This window comes from Athene noctua, chromosome 3 (assembly GCF_965140245.1).
Source record: "Athene noctua chromosome 3, bAthNoc1.hap1.1, whole genome shotgun sequence".
Lineage (NCBI taxonomy): Eukaryota > Metazoa > Chordata > Aves > Strigiformes > Strigidae > Athene > Athene noctua.
This window is the reverse complement of record NC_134039.1, coordinates 55127001-55151668: the sequence shown is the minus strand read 5'-3', so window position 1 is coordinate 55151668 and position 24668 is coordinate 55127001.

The following is a 24668-nucleotide window of genomic DNA, read 5'->3' as shown; positions in this document are numbered from 1 at the left end:
CCTGGAAAAGAAACAATCACATTCTACAAAAGGAATCACTGGTAGTACTCTTATCACCTTGAGTAAGATGCAAGAACAAAAAAATTATTTACTACAGTAGAGTAGTTGTAGCCTCTGAAAGAGTGGAAGATCTTACTTGTGGGATGCTTTCTGAGTAGAGGTGGTTAGCAAAATCACTCAGGAGAAGCAGTCCTGCACCGACAGGGAGATGACGATGGGAAAAGCCTTTTTCTCCTTTGGTATCTGTTATACTAAGTTTAGAAGATCTATGTACAGCTGTGTATGCTGATATTTACTTCTGTGAAGCAAATGGAGATTCAGGGACATAAAACCAAAAAGCAGTAAAAGAGGAAACTTTTAAAGGATCAGCATAGAAGCGTGGAGCAATGTTTAAAAAACAAAACAAAACAAAATAAAAAACCCTAATGGACCCAGTGTTGTTAACTAAAACTAAAGTGAATTGATCACAATAATAAAAATAAATATGTTGAATTGCTTCAGAGTTTATTCTGGAGAAAAATCAGAAAGCTGTGGGGAAGGATACACAGGGGTATGTGATCAAAGATAGATTATTATTCTACATGCCCAAAGGTTACATATGCCATCTCACAATAGATAAAGCAAGAGTGAAAATGGCCACGAGGGATGAAAGGAAAATTACCAAATCAGGAGGGCATTTGGAAGTATAATTTACCCTATATGAAGAACTACATGACAAAATCCACAGGATACTTAATAAATGCTCAGGTCAAGAATGCTGAATACAAAAATAGACAAGAATGTTTATGAACATCCTTTGTTTTCTAACCAAGCTAATCAGGTACATGACCACAAAATAGCAAGATATTTTTTCCTGGACTTTCAAGTTAACACAAGTCAAGAGTTTCCGTGAAGCTGGACAAATAGGGTGAAAAAGATTTTATCCATGAGTGAGTGTGTTCTTGATTTGTCTGACACTCTTTATACCTTGCCTAATCATTTCTGCACTCAGAAGTACATGGAAGCATATCCCATGTTAAAATAGAAAAATGTGACCAAGTAAATCTCAGCTAGAAAAATTTATCATAAGCATTTTGTCTCAAATATTCTTGGATAGTAGATTCAAAATTTTAATTTGAAAATCCAAACTATTAGTATTTCTGGACTCAGTGGAATAAATATGGGAGTCTTGAGGTTGATTCTGTATTATGCATGTGCTTAACTTTATGCCTGGCAAGTGGTCCCATTGCCTTCAGCTCCAAAGGCAACTCACTGGAGCTCCTGGTGACGTGTGAAACTGAGCTGAGGAATGCATCTCTGTGGGATCAGCATAGGCACCATCCTCTCAGTGAGAACGTCCTGGGTCTCTCTGTCCTCCAGCAGATTTCACTGTAGGGTAGGGCCCTTCCAAATGCAGCTCACAATCAAAAGCCAACCCTGGGGGAAAACAAACCAAGCTTTTATGTATTTTTCAGGTAGTCAGAAGCAATTCAGGCCCGTTAAACAACTGAGAGAATTTCTGTAGAATTAATCAAATATGAATACAATACTTGACAATGAAGATATAACTGATTTTTAGAACTTACTTCTTTTTCCCTACTGTTCTCTCTATAGAGTAAAGCAGCAAAGAGCTGTAAGCTACAGGGCCTGACACCTTTTGTACATATTCATTAAGCTCAGCCAGCTTTATCTGTGGAAAACCACAGATATGAAGGGGGCTGAAGAGGTGTCAGTGAGAGCACAATTTGAAGCCAGTGTGTTATACAGTCATCTCAAGGGGGCTAATTTAAGGCCTGCAGGTCTTTATTGCTGATAATGATAGGTGAAATGGAGGGAAGCTAAGGCTGACAGTAAAAGCCCACAGTGAGTTTGCAGGAATGGCAGATAGAATATCCATCTTTGTATTTGTAAGATAGGTCTTTTTGATGAAAAGACAATAAATATGAAGTTATTTTTACAGAGTCTTTTTTTTTTCAAAAAAGAGCTGAATTTAACTACATGTCATATAAAACTCTTTACCAAAATCTTCTCAAAGTTTTCAGCTCCTGCAGAGTATCCTTCTGAAACCAGGTTGTAACTTTCATCCTTCTGGTTATAGCCATGAGTCAGGGTCAGTTATAACAGTGTGAGCTTTAGAGAGCCTGCTGCTCAGGCACTGGGATGTAAATTCAAATGGTGTATGGAGAAAAGACAACTGGGAGTTATGATTCAGTAGTTTAATTAGAGGACCACCTAAAACTTTAGCATAGAGGTACATGATGAGACACTGAGGTAGGGTGGAAAGCACGCAGGAGAAGGCACTGCCAGAGGAGATTGTTGCAGGACAGGGAAGAAGGCATAAAAGCAGGCTGATGCTCCTCCACACAAGTGATGAATGCTCATGCACATATCCTTAGTATATAAATACCATCCTGATGTTTCATCTAGGGATTTATAGTATAGAGACTTTAATCTTAAATCCTACAGTATTGAAGCCAGAGGGTTCCCATACTCATCTGTGTGCAAACCTGGACTCAGGCTCAGCATAGACCTCCTACACATCTCCTGTACTCTGCTCGAGACTCCCCTAGGAAGGACACTGAACTATTTGCTTTGCCTGACATCAGCCACAAAACCTTTAACCAGAAAGGCTGATATGGTATTTGGAAGTGGGGAGGAGAAAGGCACAAGGTTCCAGAAGCAGTCCACTTGGCAAGTGTGCCCTTGGGTGTCCCATCTTTAGATGCTTGTAGGCATTTCAGCAGAGTAACTGTAGGATCAGTTCCACAGGTATTTCAGCCGGAAAGTCATAAGGTTTGAAATCTGGCCTTGGGATCCCCAGTGTATATATGTAAAAATATTAAGTGCTAGTCCAGAGCTACGCCCTGTCTCAGAAGGTCACGATTTACCTGATCTCCCTTTTAAAAGGAGAGGAACTGGAAGTTATAACTCGGCAGACTCCCTTCTAACCCCGTCTTCTTTTCCATAGTAAGGAATGGGACAGATTATCTCTGCACAATTCAGCATCTTCCACAGCAGAAAGATAGGTTCCCATTAGCTTCAAGAGGATCAAGTGCTCTGAGGCAGTCTGAGATTACAAAGAGTTCTCTTTATCATTCTAATGTTAAGGGTAAATCTATGCACAGTGCTCCAATTCAAGTGCAATTATTGGTGCTGTGTAAATGTGACCTCTACACATTAACATAATTCAGTGAGGTGCAAGTCCTAAGGAAGAAGGGCACAATACTGGTATTTCAATTATTATAATTGCTGTTGCTTTTGCTTTCCTTGTTATAATTATGAGGATGAATGTTACCTTTTTTTTATTGATACTCCTTGCCATATATATATTTGGAAAAAGGAAAAAATTACTACCACACTCTCCATGTAAAAGTGCCAGAGGAGCTCTTGGAAATAATGATTAAAAAGTCTTTCTGTTTCTTGGGTGTTTTTTGTTTTTTTTCTTATGGCAACACTAGAAAATATTGGAAGGCACTCAGACCTATAAAAGCTTATGGCTTATGCAATAGAATAACCCACTGAAACAGAGACAGTGGGAGGGAGATGGCAAGAGAGGGAGAGAAGATCCTGTTCATCCAAATTTGAAAGTTACTTCTTTCTTTTTACAATATGACATAGCAGAATGAAAATCAATCACAGCCTTCTTTCTTCCTGGGCAGTTTTCCACCTTAATGAAGCAGCTTCATCATGACTTGCTATGACAATACTTCATTTTTATCCACTGTTCCACTGCTTTTTTGACTGCTCTGATTAAAAGGATCATGCTGCAGTTTTCCACATGATACCTATATTAGTTGAGGTAAGTAACTGATCTGTTACCACAGGATAATATAGTTTGAAGGCATTTTAATAGGGGCTGGCAGATTTCAATATTATTTGAGGGTCACAGAGTGTCTGACATTTCAATTTGTTATCAGGCCACTCATATCACTAGGGCAATCATTAAACATAGACTCTAATAAGGTTTCTGCTATGTAGGATCATTCATTATTGACAAGGAGGAGAGAAATAAATACCTTCCCAGGGGCAGTCTCAGCATGTAATATAGTAAAAATCATACAGAGTCTGGAATCATATTTTCTAGATTTGCTGGCAAATCAAGCATTACATTTTCAAATTAAACCAAATGAAAGACTACAGATAAAAACATGAATACTTAAATTCTGTCTTTACATACTGTCAGAACAGTCATTGTAATCACATATATATAAAAATTGATAATTATCTCACAAGTTGGCTTCTTTTGCCACTACGATGGGAGCTAACAACCCACTTGTGTCATCTTTGGCTTTATGAGGTCTGTACACCTGGGACAGACTTTGCATATTACAATTAATCATGATATATCATCTAGTTCCAGTAGCTCTTTAACAGATGAGCCATCTTTACCTTTCAGTTAGGTAGACCTCTGACTTATCTTGGAAACAAAAGGTCTAAATTCTTCATAAAAACTTATTAGTGTTTTTACCCCTAGATTAATGTCTGGTTTATGGTGGATGTGCTTTAAAGTTGCTTTTTTAATTTCAGATTTTCCTTGAATAGCCTTAAGCTCGTATACATTTCACACATCACAGGTAAAAATTACCTGTGTTGTACTTTAAAACCAAACTGAGATACAGAAAAAGGAAAACAATCATTTGGAAAAAGGAAAAATAGATTGTTAAAACAACAACTGAAAGGATTATGTCAGAGCTATTTGTTTCTGCAAATTTAGTTTGGGGAAAAATAATTTTTTATTAAATTCTAGATTTCTTAGGATTAAAAATAAATTACACAGAATATCGGAAGTTAAGATGTACTTCAGCATTTTCTGAAGAAACAGCAGCGTTGCACTAATGTTTGTGAACCAGAAAGGGCCTAAGCTTGCAACTCCATATTGCCTCAAGTAGTTCCATAGGCCTCGTCCGGATCCCATTCAGAACAATAGAACTTTTACCCTGATTTCTGTATTAAATTGACTGGGCCCAAAAAAGCAGTTCAAGAGAGAATCAAGGTCAAGAAAAAAAGAGTTATTATCATCTACTGTTAAAGCTGATGAACTGCAGCATCCATGGTGGTAGTGACTTAGCTTATGAAATTTCTTTTTAATAAGTTTAATAATTTAATTAATAATTAATAATTTAATAATTTAAGGTGTTATTAATAACTCAGGTAAAACAACATCTCCCACAATTCAACAAGGTGATCCTGTCTTTTTAATTCATGAGAAGAGCTTTAATTGGATCAGAAGAGCAGCCAGCAGACAAATAAATTGACAATATAATTTAATTCAGTTAGTGCAGTGAGGAGTCTTTACTGACAGTTATTTATTCAACCCTACTTCATGCCTGGGCACCAGCTTAGTCAACTCCAGCACAACAGCTTTTCTCCAGCTTATCTTTGGGAGTGCTCTCTCAAATAATCATTCAGATCTTAATGGTGTAGTAACTTGGCTCAGTGGAGCAAGTTGTTCTCATCATGATTCTGAGCTACCTGACCAGGGAGAGTAACCTTCAATAAGTCAAGCAAGAGATGCTGAACTAAGAAACAGTTCTCCCTCCAAGCTGTCACAGAATATTCCAGGAAAGATAGCAAGGGATGACTGCAGTCAGGATGGCTTGGACACATCTAGAAGGTCTCCAAGTGGAGACAAAGAATGCTAAAGCATGAGCGAGTAAGAGAGAATCCCTGCACTGAATGGGGTAAATCTTCAGGAAGAAATTCAGTTATATAGTGAGAAGATGAAAGACTAATCTTCAACATCTGAGACAGTCCAACTTGAGAGCTGAGAATCCTAGCATTCAGATATGTAGAGGTACTTACTTAAAATGAGATAATACTGATAAATATACTGCTGTCTTCTGCAACCAGCCTACCAAAAGCATGCCTAAGATTCAGCTCACATTTCTGTATAACATTCTACGTTCTATCAGACACTCATGCAATACTAGAAAATGAAGTTTTATGGTATTGATCATGATGGAAATTAGGTGTTTTGTACCATGATTTGTATGTTCATTTTGTCACTGTTTTCTTCAAAATATAATTCATCATATGTCTAATGACCTAGGCAACGATGGTTATACTGTTGTCTGGGGAAAAAAACTTGTCTGGTAGAATGATTATCACTGACAATTTAGGCTTATCAGACCTGGACAGTAGAAAAAATTTATATTACAGGAAATTTTTCTTCATGTGAAATACAATGAAAATAGAGGCAGAAATTTCCATCATTACAAAATCGCATAATCACAGAATATTTGAGGTTGGAAGGGATCTCTGGAGATCATCTAGCTTAACCTGGTTTGTATATCTCCAAAGATGGAGACTCCATAACCTCTCTGGGCAACCTGTTTCAGTGTTTGACCACGCTCACGGTAAAAAAAGCTCCTTCTTATGTTGAAATGTAATTCCTTGTATTTCAATTTGTGCCCATTGCCCCTTGTTCATTAACTGGACACCACAGAGAAGAGTCTGGATCCATTTATTTACACATTCCTATAATGAAAAATTTTCACTAATAAGATCCCCCCTGACCCTTCTGTTCTCCAGGCTGAAAAGTCCCATCCTGCTCAGTCTTTCCTCATAGAAGAGATGCTCCAGTCCCTTAATTATCTTCATGGTCCTTTGCTTGACTCTGTCTAGTAAGTCCATGTCTCTTGTACCAGAGAGCCCAGAACTGGACGCAGAACTCTTGGCATGGCCTCATCAGTGCTGAGTAGAGGGGAATGATCCCCTCCCTCGATCTGCTGGCCATACTCCTCCTAATGCAGCCCAGGATACTCTTACCCCTCCTTGTTGCAAGAGTATATTGTTGGCTTATATTCAACAGGGTGTCCACCAGACCCACCAGGTGCTTTTCAGCCAAGCTACTTTCCAGACAGTCTGTCCATAGTCTATACTGCTGACTGGGGTTATTCCTTACCCGGTGCAGAACTTCACATTCTCTTTTCTGAACTTCAGGAGATTCCTGTTGGCCTATTTCTCTACCCTGTCCATGTCCATCTAAATGATAGTACAACCATCTGGTCTATCAAACACTCCTCTCAGCTTTGTATCACCTGCAAACATGCTGAAGGTGACTCTGCCCAATCACGCAGGTCATTCATGAAGATGTTAAACAGTACTGACCCCAATACCTGTCCTAGAGTTTCACAGCTAGTGACTGCCCTCCAACCAGACATGTGCAGCTGATCACAACTCCTAGAGCATGATAGTTCAGCCAGTTTTCAACCCACCTTACTGTCCACTTGCACTGTCTGTACTTCTTCAGTTTGTATATGAGGATGTTATGGCAGACAGTGCTGAAAGCTTCACTAAAAACAAGATAAACAACATCCACTGCTCTCCCCTCATCCACCAGGACAGTCATATCATCATATAAAGCTATCAGGTTGGTCAGGCATGATTTCCCCTTCATAAATTCATGCTGATTATTCCCAATCACCTTCTTGTCCTTCACACATTCGAAAATGGTTTCCAGGATTGTTTGCTCCATCACTTCAGTACAAGAAACTATAAAGGAGAAAACACGCATACTCACTTGAAAATTACTTGGAAAATGGGACAATGTTGTGTTTACAAGGACAGATAAATAGAAGAATGGTATTTTTAGGAGTTTTCTTGGCCTTGTTCCTTTAGTGGTTGAAAGTCTCATGTGCAAGTTTAAGACGGAAGCCTGAAAAGTGTTTCTTGGATGCTGACAGGACTCAGTCTGAGGGGAGCTGTCGCAGACACAAGAGGTTTGAAAGTCTGATAATGTCTCTTTACACTCAGAAGAGGTAGCATTAACTGTAGTCAAGTGATTTCCTGCATCTCAATGTGGCACAGAGAGAAAGGATAGATGAGATGAAGATCGAGAGTTTCAGTCAATTTACATTCAATATTACCAGGAACTCTCCGCTGATTTTTTTTCTGGAGGAAGAATTAGGCCTGTGAAGTTTAATCTTTTGTGTTCCTGTAAGGGAATGTTGTATGAAATGTGCAACTGGTTTTGCAGTCATTATATTATTTCCCATTTCCTATTTGGTTAGCCAAGAAATGATGGTAATACAGAATATTTTCTGTTGAAGTGTGAATGCAGTTTCTATTAACATGGACAATCTAATGGCAGCACCACACACTCGTTGGAGAGAATATAATTGTCTCTGTGAAACATTAATCCAAAGGAACCATGCAAGGCTTAGCTGTCAGATCTCAGCAATAAAAATGAGTACAGCCTCTGCATTTTAGAAAGAGGAAAGAATTCTGCAGAAATATTAATGTAAATCTATGTGCCTAATTTAATTTACACAAATCAGAAGGAGAAGGAGTAAGTGGTTAACATCTTGGCATTAGATGTCATCTGCAGTGCAATTATTGTTACAAAACATAAAAAGGATTGGAGACTGTAAGAATTTTTACATTAGCATCTACTCATTTAGCAGTAAAATGAACTTGCTCCAGAGCTGTTAGTTTCATTTAAAAATATACCACCTCTTCATGCTTGTTGGAATTGGATTTATTTTGTTTAGATATTTCAGAAAGAGAAATTGGATATTTTTATTCATATGTTTATATAGCATGTCCATAGTAGCAGCTGTTCTATATCTCTAGAATCTCAACAATACCTGAACTAACATCAATACCACTGCAGTATCAAAACCGTTCATGCCTCATCCTACATTATTTTCTGTAACTTAACCCATCACACTCCACTTCTCTTGGCCTTTCTTTACTTGTGCCTTTGCCTCTATTCTACCCCAGAACCTCTTTCAATAGCAGGGATGCTGCTACCTATATGCTTCTGCACTCCATCAGAGGGGAAAGGAAGGGACTGAAAGTCGATTGTGCCTAATAGCCTGGTGACATTTCATTCAGCCAAGGGAACCCTTTTTCCTTTCCAAGAACATGAAGGAGAAGAGCAGCACTACCAGCCAGATGTGATCCATGTGATCTACAGGTCTAAGAAAAACAGATGAGAAAAATCAGTGCTGGGACAAGTGGTGATCCCAGAAGGGGTGATCTGGATGTCCTGGCACAACATCCTCCACTGTGAGATGAGCTCTCTTACAGTAGTGCGTTTGTAAAGGGGTAGAAATATCCCACAGGAGTTCAAAATGGCTTAACAGAATCAAGATATTTGAATGTTTCATAGTCCTTCTTGATGTTCGTCTGTTTCTCAAATTCTGCCAGTATAATTTGTTTTGGTTTTATTCATTTAAGTATAAACATCCATAGGAATACTTTAATGTTCTTATAATAAGTGAGTAAATATTGTTGTATTTGTCCATTAGCAACACCACATATTTCATAAGACAGTGAGGCAAAACACAGTATGTAAGAGAAATAATATAGCCATGGCATCAACAGTTAATATTTTCTGATGCAAACAGGCAGTCGTCGAAGATATTCTCAGGTAAAATCCCAGTAGACATACCAAATATAAGAATAGCCTAAGCTGATCTGAGGGATATACAGTCTGGGACTGTATTCAGATCTGTAAATGCATGGTCTAAGAGGTCTGCACAGGCTCAGTGACTGAATTCAGCAGGGTCTGAACCAATGCAAGTCAGTTCTCTCTGCCAAAATGAATCAAACTGAATTGAATTAGGGCTGTTCTAATGCTGAATAAGAATGTCTATAATAGGGATCAATGCAGTTTAACAAACCCATTTTAACCAATACTGTTAGTTCATTCAGATGTACTTTTCTAGCTCTTCCCACACAGTGGAGCTCTCAGGAAATGCTATGTCATGAAAACACATAGACTCGACACCATCAGTGCAGGATTATAGAGGGCGGTTAAGTACAACACTCTTCAAGATGAGTGGTGCACTTTAAGGGCCGCTGCCCCAGTGTAACATGTCCATAACACATATTTCACTAGATGTCCAAAGCAGTCCTTTTGCATTTGAGAGGAATAAGTTGGTGCAGGATGTTACTATGCAGTAAAAAGCTGCCATTACACTCATTGCAATGCCACAACTAGCTGTGGTTTCTGGAAAACAGTGACATCTATTAATCCTTTTTTTTTTTTTTTTTTCCCATTCCCTCCCCTCATCCCCACACATGCAAAGGCAGCTTCTGGTTGTGCAAAGTCCATCACATCTGAGAAGATGTGTAGTTCATTGCTTTAGCAGTACAGTAGCTGTTGACAAGGACATGAAGCTGGCTTATGAACCATGCCTCTTTCAAAGCTTTACCTTTTGTTCAAGTTGCTATTTCTTTGCCAAAAATGTGAAGAGGGAGATTTCTGAAGTGTGGGACACTTGGAAAGATCATGTACTGAAGTATAATATTAAAAAAAAAAAATAGGCACAGACAAAGCACTGCAGTTATGAGTCAGTAGACACTTCTTATCACAAGTGGAAGAGTCATTTTGGAGATAACAATACCAAAATAACATGGAGTCAGTTTAGTTTTCTCTCCCTGAACAGCATTGATGCTTCTTGATCCTCCACCACATTAAATTAGAAGTTAAATATCACAAGGAAATATGATCAGGTGAAGACTCTTACAGCAAATTTCAGTGGAAGTCAAGTGGGAGATTTGAATTCTGGTGAAGATGCATGAGAAGAAGGATATTGAGTGGCATCCAATAACTGCTCTGACAACAGAAAAGACCTTTCAATGAACTGTAACTATTCAGTATGGTCTAATAAAAAGACAGTTCCCTTTCTACATGACATTCACCTGTGCATTCCATTCACTAGGACTTCTAATGCATCCATCTATTTACCAGTCTTCTACTAGTCAAAACGAATGTGCTTCTTCACTCATTTAATCACCAGCCACCTTCCCATAACTAATTCTTTACTTATGAGCACGTTAACTAGGGCTGATCAGAGCTGTGAGTAGGAAATGCAATTTTGTTCTCCAATTGCCCTATTCATTATCCTCCTCAGCATTCACATTCTGCACAACATTAGGATGCTGCATATAATGTGATCATTTACTATGTGGCTGTAACTGTCAAATACAATGAATAAAATAGAGTCTTCTGAGAGAGTTATTCTACATACAGAAAAACCACAACTTGTTTTAATGGGGTTTAAAAGTGATCAAGTGTAGTGAAATATTTGCATAATACACAGTCTTTGTTATGTCTTCTTTTATATATAGAATAAAGTTGGTTAATATTTACATGTCAAATGATTCATGAAGCAACATACCACTTCTCAGACCAGCATGGGTCAAAGTGTATTATAGTACCAAACTGCTTTGTTGTAACAGATCCACGGATAGACGAAAAGAAGAAGGTGGTTTTCCTCTCCTATTCAGCTAATTTTAGATATAAAATTATTATCATACTCTAGAGACTGGGGAAACAAAACTGGTGGGTTTTGTTCCCAAAAACCAGCTGCTTTGATCTGGCCCAGGCAGGAGAGTGAAGGAAGCATTTGTCTGAAGTAGGAAACATGATTTCAGAGGAGCTCTGGCTTTCCAGAAGGTTCTTTCTGTTGTCTCTTCCCTTCACTTCCTTTCCCTTCCCTTTCCTTCCTTCTCACTTCCTCCCTTCCTGCCTTCCTCCTTGCATGGATTGGTGTTGAGCTTTAGAAACTATAAAACCGATTGATGAAATATATTTTTGCAAAAAGGTGTTTTTTCTGAAGAGATCTTTTCATGTGTTAAGAGTATGGACAATGGGACACACACATGGGACCACAGAAATAAAACTCAGGTCAAATAAAGGTATTTACTAAAGAGTGTAATATTTCCCTCAACAGGTACAAGTTTTTCTGCAGTGCTCACCCACATAACTGAAAGTATATAGAAGAATGAATTGTCTTCATGGGAAAAAAAATGCACAATTAATTTGCTTTTAATGTAAGTGATCTTCCTTCTAAAAATAAGATATGAAATTACCAATGTCATATAAATGGTATAAAACCTATGAGAAATGTAGTTTTCATAGCCTAGTCAGAAGTACTCAATCCAGTACATTATGTACACCTGAATTGTCCATCCATTACCTGGCCTGCTATCAGAGAGGTTTTATGCTTTGAAAGCAGTTGCTGTACAGACCACCTGTACAACTCCCATACATATAAGAGAGGTTACACCCAGTGCCCACAGTTCAAAAACAAGCAGAGACTGCTCTGACACAGGCATTGCCCTTCTACAGTGAAGCTCACACTTCTTACTTGAATACAAAAGTTGTAGGAATCTTTAAACTATACATATTTTAATTAAAAAGCACTCAGCATTTTTTGGAAAAGAGTGAATGTACTCTTGGGGATTAATCCACTAACCTTTGTCTCAATAAATATTTCAATTCCTTCGACTACCTATAGACCTCTGGATTACTGCAAAGTGTATATTATTGTATTGCCTGTGTAGTCACTGCACTGGTGATACTACCATTTTGAAGCACTTCAGATTATCATGAGTCTGAAATATGCTTTGTGGTAAACATAATTTGAGAATCTGATCCTGTTCCAGTGCAAAACAAGTCACGGTTTAGTCAATGCTGTTCAATACAAATCATTGATACTGCACTGATACTCCTCGCAGAGTTTCTGGGAGATACTGTAATGTATATATTTCAAGAGAAATAAAAATAATAAGGAATAACTTTTCCATATGGATCTTCTTTCAATATGGAGAAAAGGCTAATCATGGGAAAAGGAAACTTGTTTCTGTGGAGATGGAATATTCTATAAAAATGTGCTGTGTCAGGTCAGTAACCAAGATCTTGTCTACGTGGAATATGGTTTTTCCATACAGTCTAAGATAGGGGTCTAACGTGATGTTGTTGTGTCAATAGAACAAATTCTCCCCTTACTCTTCTGGACACTTTGGCCGTCTTACTCTGCTATAAGTTTGTTTTGACTATCCAATATTTGAGAAGGGGGTTGAATCTCTTGCCCTTGTGCAATGGTAAGAGAAGGTATGTTAAGAAAGCTTTGGTTTTATAATCAAAAAAATTGAAACTGATGCCATAGACCAGCACATCCTTTTTCAGATCTGGCTGACGTGGTGAAAAAGGTCAACCACCAGATGTCCTCACTCCCCACTAGAAAGAAGCCACTGCCCACCCCCCCTCCCCCCCACACCCCACACCCCCCTCCCCCAGCCATGTGCATATGTGCATACATCTTGTACCAGCACAGAATACTTCTATATCTGCCTAAGAACAGTCAAGATCATTAGCTTAAACCATCAGTGTACCACATTAACCTGGCTGTCTTTCAAGAGGATGAGGAAAACTCACCTGAGCCGTGAGAGCTGTGGAAACACCAAAATGAATGGCTATAAGAAGGGAAGGATGTTGCTGTCTCTAACTGGCATAACAGTTTGCAAAAGGAACACCAGTCATCCCGAGATTGAAAAGGATGAGTATGGAACCAAAGTTATCTCAGCCTGAGTTCTTTTAGCACTAAGTTTCCTGGTAGAGACTCATGGTTTATGAAGTTGAAGTATTGTTATAGTATATCATCATATGCAGGCTGGTTTTGACTTTGAACATACTGGGGTAAACAGTAATGTTCTCCTTTGCAGTGGAAGCTCTTGGACCATGTGCTACATATAACTCTACACTTGCTTCAGAAAAAGACTAGACTTAAAATGGTGTTAGTGTTCCACCTTTGACTCCAACATTTAGTTAGACACTGTGCAAGATTCAAAACTGAGGAGGAGATAGAAAATTCAGTGATTTTTTTTTCCTCCATATTTCTGTCTGCAATGCCTCAATCACACTCCAGCCTTCCAGAAAAATAATTTAATTTACAAAAAGCCTGGAACAATACTGAATAATTAAACTTGAAGAGCCACTGTGATCTAGACCCTCGCCGACACCTGTGGAGTTGGGAGAGAGAGTGACTGCAACTCCAGAATTGGTGTCATCCTCCAGAGTTTAACCCAAGACATACAGATTTAGAGGAGGAAAACATAAAATGTAACTTTAACCCACAGTGAACTGAATGCCTGTGCCTGCTCTCTAGTTCCATCCCCTGGAAATTATTTTAAACTCTGACTGGTCTAGCTCTTGGAGGGGCTGGAGAGGAGCTGGTGTGATGGGGAATAAATGCCATCCAGGGCTGCCGCTGCCAGCAAACACATGCTCTTCAGCTGGTGGCACAGCGAAGGCACAGGCTGCCTTGCCAGAGGCAAAAAACCTATCTCAGAGGCAGACACTGTCACAGACATTTCTATTTCTGTGTGGTAGTGTTTACACATGTGAAAAAATCATTTGCAGTGACAGTATCCTGGCTTCGTTAACCCTGACAGTAATAGCAGATGAGTATTTGCTTCTCCAAAGAGAGTCTGGAGTAACGTTGTGGTTTTTCTTTCCTAAAAACTAACTTGTGGTTTCAATGGGGTGGATTATCCAGCCTCCTGGTCATAATTACTGCATGTAATAGTTGCTGCACGTGACACGCGTCACTCCAAGGGCAAAGACAAACTGAAGCCCCTAATTGTCACATCCTCACAATTTGCTTCTCATTCTTAATAAACACAGTTCTGAAAAATCCCTCCACAACACTCTCTTTAACAAGAAAGAAATTTTCATAATTTACTTTACTGAGTGTTTTATAGGTTTTGGGGCTGTAACCATGTAGCCATAACTACTCCAGTTTCTCCCAAGATGTTTTTGGTATGGACTCCCCTGCCTATGATATTTTTAGACTCCCACATCTGCCCACCATAGAAAGCAAGGATATTTCTGCAAAGCAGTTTGTCAGTTTATATTGTCTGGAATAATAAATATTTGTGATGGATATGATCCACATATATGGATCTAAACAAATGGGTAATTCTTAGTTAAACTGTAAGAAATCATTAGTCCTTGCATTGTGACAGAGTGGTAAATCAACAAGTCAACCAACGCCTGAGAGAAAGGACAAATACAAAGGGTACCCACTGCCAAAAGAGGCCTCCTTTGCACAGACATCCAAATCTAAGATGGATGTGTCACCAGGCAATAATTTGTAATTATAGACAGATTATCTATTACCAGAAATCGTTTTATTGCATATTATTCTGACTCCGTGGCAAAATCAGCAAGGGGTCACACAACTCACCCCCCCTGCTTTGACTTGACATCCAGAAAGGTGGAATTAATTGGGAAATCACTTGAATAAGTTTATAGCAGTATCAGTATCATAGCAGTGGGATCAGCAGAATAAAGTATGAGTGGTACCGCAGATCATAACCAAGAGAGGCAGGGATGGGAGAGGAAGGCAAAGCAATTAATCTGTGTGCCATGAAAGGCAACGAGTCTAATTAGTCCCATACTGGTGCCACACTCAGAAGAGAACTGAGCCCTGGATTAGGGAAGCAGTAGTGAGTGCAGGACCACCAGCAGGTACGGAGACAGGTGAATGGAAAATATCCTGCCTCGCAGGTGATCAAAAGCAGATCCTGCCTTCAGCACTTGTCCTCCACTTTGGCTGGCAATGTCTCTTTCTTATTTTACTTACAAGCAGAGCTAAATTCATATAGACATAGATACATACAGATATGGGTATAGATATAGGTGTAGATGTAGATATAGATTTATATAGACATATACAGTTACAGATATAGGTATATATGCATATAGGAATGGGTATAGATAGATACAGATACAGATACAGATACAGATACAGATACAGATACAGATACAGATACAGATACAGATACAGCCCTGCCCTGCTCCCCCACGCAGCACCCTGACACACCACCAGCAATAGCAACTAGACTAAGTACCTGACAGGATAGCTTTCTGAGAGCAACAAAGGGAAAAAATTAAGCAAAAAGTGGTTAAGCACCATAGGTAAATTGGGGTTAGACATGTCTAGTGTTGGATGGGGAGACAGCAGTAGATCAGAGAGCCAGGAAAAGACTGAAGCTGCTGTTCTCTCCCACATTTTCTTCCCAAGTTTTCACCTTCACTTTTCTCTTTTGCTCTGTGATGGTGTCATTTCAGGTTCAGCTGGTTGCAGACATACCTTGGGAGAAACAACTTTTCTTTTACTTCTTTTCTGAAATAAGAAAGGACTAATAAAGATCTTTGAAGCATGGAGAACAAATGCCACTCCTGGGTTTTTTTATTGTGTAAACACACAGGTTTGACTGCAGGTCTTTCTGTTATCAACCTTGTGGTCTTTCTCCAATGACTTTACCTCTTCTTTTCTCTCCTGTACCTTCTGCCTCTTGGAAGAGATTTATTGGCAGTTGAAACTTTCATTATAAGTGTATTTGAAAAATTAAATGATTGTTGGTGTCAAAGGTTAAGAGTTCTTCTTTAAATATTACATGAATTCACATGTGGTTAGAAACAGATAAAAAGATAGCAGGACTCTTTAAGATTGCATGCATGTAGCACCTTAGCCCATTCTAACTGCTTTCTTTTATCATGTTCACTCTGATTACTCTCCAAACACGCACACACAGAACACAGAACAGATTGCAAAGTCTGCTTTTAGGGAGAAAACAGTCTAGTTAGAGGCCCCCTGGCCTTGAGAAAGATTTAGGGACTTATGCTCAGGGCTGTGTCTACCCACACAAGCACCTCAGCCCATTGCATCTAGTGACAGGAGCGTCACGAGGGCTCTCCAGAGTCCAATATGTGGCATCTCTTCAGGCCTGCTTGTTCACAGCTGTCCCCACAGTCTCACTCTGCTGCTATCTCGCTGCCCAGGACAGCTTGCCAGCACAATTCTCCTGCCTTCCTCGGTGCAGGCAGACTGCTCGAGGCTAGTACAACTAATTCAGAATCAGCTTTAACAGCTCCCTTTCAAACGGTGCTGTTTAGCAGTTTTTCTCTTATATGGAAATAAATGTAGTTTCCAGATCCTCACCTGAACACAATCTCACATCAGGGAACCCTTTCACTTACTGACTGTGGAAAACTTTGACTTTCACTGAAGACAATGTATTAACTGGTGTGTATCCCCCCAGGTAAGGATAGAGCAGCAAGTTTTCAGTTGCCACTTGGTGATTTCACCTAAAACAGAGGAACACACATTGGTAAGACTTACTTCAAAGAAGGGAAGCTTCTGGTGCTCTCCAGCACCAGGCAGCATACGACAATGCAAATGGCCAGGCCCCTTCCCCAAATACGCAGGACCTGCCCTTCTCATCTCTCTGAAACAAGAACATTTCAGGTCCTGGACGCTGATGGACAGTCAGTGCTGGCTAGCTGTGAAGAGACCAGTTCAAGCTCTTGTCCTTCAAGACCACGAACAAAGGCTCTGAGTTTATTACATGCAAGCAAGTTCCTATGGCTTAGCCAGATGCTACATATCTGCTGAGCAATGATATACTGGATGCACACTCTTAGGCCACTTCAGCTGCAAAGTAAAACACATGGACTTAAAATCACCACAAAATTAAATGGGAAAGTCAAACCTCATAATTTCAAAATTTTCCCACAGAAAAGAAATGCTAGAAATGGATGGGTTGTCACAGACTGTTTCAGTGGAAATGAAACTGGTCTCTGAGAGAAGACTGTTCATCAACATGTTTTTGGCCAGTTCTGTCAAAACAGGCTTTGACAGAAAATGTTCTGCGTTTTTTTCACCCAAAGGCAAATGAAAGAAATGAATCTATGGTGCTCTTACACTGCTGTCTGCCGGATAACTTCTAATGATTTGTTTGCTCCATCTGGCAAGAACTTAAAAAGCTTATTGTGTGATCACAAATAATATCTAGTGATATTCTTAAGATGTCATTAAAAATTAGGCCATTACAGAAGAACCTACTGCCTTATCATCAAATACAAAGAAAAATGCCAGACACAAAATAAGCAGCCTGAAAAAATAACCAGGTGGCAAGAAAACTGCGACTTTGAAAAGGTCAGAACAGGAAGAAAGCTCTGAATACTTAGTCAGTTATTTAATTAGAGCTTCAAAATTTCCTAAATTAGAAAAAATAGCATCAGTGTTTACTTTTTAACTTTACCTTTACATGTCATTTTAGAAGAAGAAATCATTTCCCAGTACAATACAACTTTCATTTTTCAATATTGATAATAATAACAATGTGTTTATTTTTCTAAAGAACACAAACCAATGAAATTTCTGTTCTGAGCAAAAAAGCACTATATCCAGGAAAGTCTCAAAAGGGCAACTTGGCTTCATAATCAAATACCAAAATGATTTTGAAAAATCTAATAATCTGCCATCTTCCAGCAATAAACAATACATCCAGCAAACACAAACTTAGAAGGAAAAAACTATTCAGTCACAATAATAGTTCTGCTGCTCGGTATATCAAATTTCCTTTTCCTTTTCAAAACAATATATTTTCCCAGTCCCATTTATTCCTATAGCCTCTGGGACAGGTTCTGATCTCAGATGCACTGTTCAAATCCAGAGTAACTAAACTGAAATCGTTCCTTTCAAGTGGGACATTTTCTCTGGGTTAAATAGGAATTATTGACCAATGGGGCTGCACAAATACATTACACAGAAGTAATTTTTGTGTTTCAAAGCATGAACTCTCTATACTGAACACACCATATAACATGGACTTAACTGAGCATTTTTCTAGCCAGACCAATTACATTACTGTTTTAAATGATGCTTTTCTTCGTGTCGAATACAGATTTTTTCCTTTCACTGGTTTCAGTGCTATTTAAATACAGAGAAGGGAGACTGAAAGGAAGAGTCCTGTGAAAAGATAAACGCTTTGCAAGTGATCCTGTCCTTTCCAGACAGATAAACCTCTGAATAATCCAATAGTTTTCAAAACCTCACCTCATCTGAATGATCTTCATAAGTCCACCACTACCATTTCTACCGCTGATCACACTGTCCTGGCATGGCAACTTGCCTCCAGCTGGCCTAGAAGGTGTTGTTGGTCTCCTGCTGCCTACACTGCTGAGTGCTGTGTGTGCTAAGGTACTGATTCACACTTCTGCTCTCACAGTATTAAGAGGCAAGTTGTAGAAATTTCATAGCCTCTCTGGGTAATGTGTTCAGTGCTGAGATGCTCTCCTGATGTTTTTCCTAACATCCAGACTGAACATCCTAAGCTGTGATTTGTGGCCACTGACCCATATTATATCATTAGCTATTTCATGAGGAAAAGTTGCATCCATCATCTTTGAAACAGGCTTTAAGTAGTTGCAGGTAGCTGTTGGGTTTCCTCAAGGCCTCTTCTCACCAGACTTGATAAGCCCAGCAAAGCCTCCCCAGGGCAGAGCTGACAAGACACTGTGAGATGGCAGTAGCTGAAAAGATTGAGTAAGTGCCTCAGTGTTTGGAGATAGGAAGCTCTGAGAAGTGTAAAATACGCAATGTTCACTACAGCACAAGTACATTACATATATTAAATCAGCACACTTTGGGTACAAAAGAAAACATAACAACTGATGTTTAGTCTAACAATGCATCTCCTACTTCTGCCAGGCTTCTTCCTCGGGCACCTTCAAATGAGTTCTCCTCTCCTGGCAACCTTCAGGCTTAAAAATAAACCAAAGAGGGAGAAGGGAATGAGGAGGGGGGATGGGGAGGGTGTTTGTTGAATGAAGGCAGCATCCAAACCTAGTTTTGATTACAAGCGTCAAGCCTTTTCTAAAATATCTCAGAAAAGTGGAAGTCTGGACAGATTTATGGGTGTACATACTCCACTGGTTTTTATTTTGGAGGTATATATATATATATATGAGCAAAGATTAAAAGCCAAAACAAATGTCTAAATCATCGTATATTGGTGGTGCAGTGGGATAAATACAGCACAGACCTCAAGATTCTAAGTAATGCTGATTGTGAAAGATAATTTCATCTTTGCATTCACCTCACTGAGACTCAGGAAAACATGCCTAAGAATTATGAGAACAATTTCATCCATAGTATTACCTCCTCTCAATTCTTAAAGTGTTCATCTTCTATTTTGATGTGGATCACATTAAAAAGAGAATGCATTATAGACTTGAAAGTGTTTTTATTTAATGCAAGATAGCAACAGAAGGTGGTCGTATTGCATGTCAAAAATCAGAACTTTCTGAAATGGTAGTACTACCCTGCTAAAATACATTACCAGTAGTAAAATTACTGCCTTCCACTATCAGAGTCCATCCCATCTGACAGGTCTAAGATTGGTACATGTACAGAAATAATTTCACCATTATTAAAATACAGCTGTGATTACTATATTACTATATTTGCAAAATACTGCCACAGAGTCTTTTTAATGAGAATGTTAGGAACTAATTTAGTAAAATTGTGATTATGAAAGGTAATGTTAAGGCAGGCCACTTGTAAAGCCAAGGAGAAACTTCAACAGCAGATTTATAAAGAGTGGTCCTTTAGTGACCCCAAATAGTGGGGATCATATTTTACATCTCCTCCAATAGACATAGATTGGATTCATGTATATACAGAATACCCAAAGTCTGAGACATCCCTTGTATGAATTATAGGCATAAATAAAATCAGTCAATAACATCCTTCTATCCAGAGAATTAACCGCATAAAATCTGACTTTTTAATCTACTCCTTGCTGACAAACAAAGATGTAGTGTGCCCATGTGCATTTTAAGCAACTTGATTGGTCAACCAACACATGTACCAACATATGCAGGGAGTACCAGCACAAGTTTGTCTGGATTTTGTGCAATTTCATTGTACAATAAAAGCACAAAAAAGGATGATTCTGCAGCTAATCAATATCTGGAGGGGATGTCAGTGATTATATTTGCGATTACACAGGGATCTCAACAAATATTCCTGAACTTTTCCCCAATCCCGGAGGAAATGTCAAGCACTGATAACATCCAATTTATTACTTTAGCAATTGCCATCAGTGTTTGTTTCCTGCAATATGGCAGGCACCATATATCCTTTACAAATGACAAATGTATCTGACTAATCTGCACATGACTATGCTGAAGTAGTTCTGCCCTGATCAGGTGCTTGTCCACGCATAACTGAAATATTCAAACCAAAGCGTTTTCCTGTAGACTGTGATGCCTATATAGCAAGATCTTTATACCTTTGCATGTTCTCTCCATATAACTGAAGTTTAAAGAAAAGATTTTCAAAGCTCTTGGAGTTTGTTTCTTCCCTCAAGATGTGCCCAGTAGAGCTATCAGTTAAGTACATTCCCTCATTTCCTACAATAATACTGATGTACATTTGTAAAATCAGTGGAGTTATATTAGCAAATGCCTGATGTGAGAGGATTGAAAAACATGTACAAAGGACATTTGGATTTGATTCTGTTAATCCTGCTTCAGACTGGGGAGCTTGAGAATGTGATGTGATCCATCTTTATGAGTTAGCAGTATTTTCCAGATCTAATGAATTTCTGACCTCTCTGAAATGTACAGGCTCTTGTATCAGCACAAGTGGACATTAGTAGAGTCCATGCTTATATAAATTTGTTATTTGGATTTTTTATTATTTAAAGTGATCTCAGTTAAAGAAAAAGACACTTCATTTCTTTGATCAAGAGTTTTATGCAAGCAGGAAATGTAAGCAGAAAGTTCCCTCCTTAGGAGTCTAATGTTCTTCTAGTGCTGATTATGGAATACGAAAGACACACTCTACCTACCTTGCTCAGGATAATAATTCACTAAATTGGAAGCTTTGGTTACCTTACAAATTTTGATAACATTAATAGAATTAGCAGCTTATCTGCTTCACCGGGAGATTGTTAAAAAACAGAAGCTGAAACAGCAATTTAAAACGTTTAAAAAGGTGGAAGGAGACCTATTTTTATGGCCAAACCTGGCTGCATTTCTTATGTTTGACAGTAAGGCAGTAATTTTGCTTTCTCTTGTTCTCCCACAAAATTGTACAACCCTTTTTTAAAACAATGGAAGAAATTCCGTTTATTATTTCTGCTTGTTCGCTTTTCATGCATAATTAAAGCTGGACAAAGACAGCCTCTGATCAGACACTAACAAGCAGAATCAAAAGAGTCCAGCAGCAACCTGGTGCTGATAAACAGGAATTCCGAAGGGCTGATAAGCAGAGAGCCATTGTTATCCAAGAGAGGATTTACTAGCCTGTGTTTGGTTTGTTTGATGGCTTGAGGGCAAGATCATCTTCTGTAAAAAGTATTTAGTTTTAATTGCTCTTCAGTATGTGAGGTTCAGCGAGTCTTGAAGCCAGTCAGATTTCCATCGGGTTCAGTGGGGCTGGGATCTCACTGGAGAAGTGAGAAAAACCTACATCTTTCCTCCCTTTGTGCAGCATTTAAGTGAATTTGAAGTCTGCTCAAAACTGATCTTTGCTTTGCTTTTTCACCCCCTGCCCTTAAAAAATGGATAGATTTGAATTTTACCACTTCTATGCAAAACCAGGAGGTGGTATGCAGTAAAAAAGATGTCTCCGAGGCTGTTCAGAAGCATGAGTAAAACGGGAACAGGTCCTACTCTCAGTCTGTCTGTGTGAAACCAAAGCAGGATTTAGAAGCTCCTACAAAAATAACTCACACTGGCTCTGTATATTGAAGTGTGAGGAAGCTAGTGAGAAAGGTGATATTTTCCCCCAGGCTGTACAGAAGCAGCAGCTATTCTGGGAGTGATGCACTATCTCTCATAGCTGATGTGCATCCCCTAACAGCATACAGAGCAGTTAGATCAGCATAGTTAAGAATGTCATCAGTGTGCTGCCCCACCTTTAGACAATGAACAGCAGCATTATTGCATGAAGAACCTGCATATACCACATGCTTATTGCTAGTATCCAGTGTGTTCCTGCAACCTTTGCCACTGTCCTCAGCCTGTGACAGATGTCTTCTGGGGCCTGAAACGGGGAGAACAGGGTTAGGCAACTCAAATGATAGTAAGATAACTGCTGATATTGATGAACATAAGAGTATCTCACATCATTGATACACTGCACTGGATACAGAAGACCTGAAGCCACAAGGCAGGACAAATTGCTTGTAAGACTTTTATACCCAATAGATGTTGATGGGCTGATGTGTACACCTAAACTGAATGCAGAAATACTATGACTTTGAGGGAACACTGTGCCCTTTCCTCAGAAAAGTACCCTTCAAGATGTCAAATGAGCAAAGCAGTGGTAAGAACACAAACCCAACTCATCTACAAAAACTGACTTAATGAAATCCCTTGGGACTTCATCTCACAGTTAGATGAGGTAGGGAAAGCCTGAAAACCAGACATCTGCCAGATCCAAGACGCCTCAAGATCTTGACTTTAATGTTCCTTACCACGGGTACTATCTACCTGTCTTCCAGTCAACATCAGAAAGAAAAGAAACAAAGATCTCTGGACATTAGATCTGCAGAACAGTTAGGACAAGGCTGACATAACATCAGTTCCTTTGGAGAGGTGAGGGACTGCCAAGGCAAAGGTTGAAGTTAATCATCTTTTAAGTTATTATATATAAATGTCTTTGTTTGGGGATTCTGGCTCTCTGAAAGACTCGTGAAAGCCTGACTGATTTCTCTTGCCATCTCCAATTACAGAATTTCCCCACAGTTTTAAATCAACCGGGGTTAACAAGGGCTTGGAAGTTTACTAAAAAACTGTAAATAAAATTCTTTTTTCACTTTACTGCAAAGACGTGTATAAATCTAATAGACCAATGACAACTCATAAACTACAGAGATAGCTAATTAATTAAATATTGCTAAATACTAACATTTGTAACCACAGGATGTTAACATACATACAAACATAATCTTTGGTGGTCAATGAATGGTGTGTGAGTAGTTACAATGCAACAAACCCAAAGTATGCAGCAGGACCTTTTGTGTGTTAAGAGTATTATCAAGAAGGAAATATTTTAAAATCATTTTCTGCTCCTCTTTAACTTTATAGTCATTAAACATTAATGGTTGGTCAAAATACATTTCAAAAGTTTTAGGTCTGTGTTCTTGATCATTAAAACTCCTTCCTGGAGCTCATTTCACACAGCTCACCGTTCTGTAGACTCCATACTAGTGTGTTAAAATACAAATTCTCAGTCTATGGAGTGAAATCTTATAATCTGCCTTAGACGATTTTTCTTCAGCTTGAGGACTCATTTGAGTAAGGGAAGAAGGATTTGACAATATTCTTATTTTGAAGTAAACCTGCTTGCAGGAAATTTGTTTCTAATATATCTTTATTTCTATTTCTGAGTTGTCTAATATCCAATAGAGATTTCTTAAATAGCATTTGTTATTCTTTGTTATTGTATATTTTCATTATATGAATGCCTGAAGATCTTTACAAGGTCTGCAATCCCATTGTAGTAGATGATGAATAAATAGGAAAAAAAGATAATGTGTGCCCTGGAGGCCTTACAGTTGATAAATATTTGCTTAATTGCTTACAGAAATAATTTTCTGCTCATGGCTTGTTTGAAGCTATTCATTTCATCTGCCCACTGCAAGGGTTGGTTGCTCTGTGTCCTGCATTACAGGATACTTATTTTTTCCCTAAGTGGATGGCAAACTTCTAAGCAATAGAAAGATAAATGGTGAACAGTAAATAGTACATTTCCTAGAGGAATTTTTGGACAAATGACCACCTGTGCTAAAAATGGTGAAACACTGAGGGCTTATAAATATTCACACATTCATTTGACAGTTCTCCAAATGTTTGCAAATTAGTAACATGACTTTACAAATAATGATGACACCATATATTTACAGGAAAAAAGAATATATAGACACAGTTTTCAACTGAGCATGCTTTCAGGTGTTTTCTGTTTACAAGACCTCTACCCTTTTTTTTTATCTCTCTTCTTAAAATAAAGAAATATCATCACATACACCACTGTCAAACACTTTTCTGAAACCAGCAGCAGCACACTTGGTGCGAGTTTTCCAGTGAC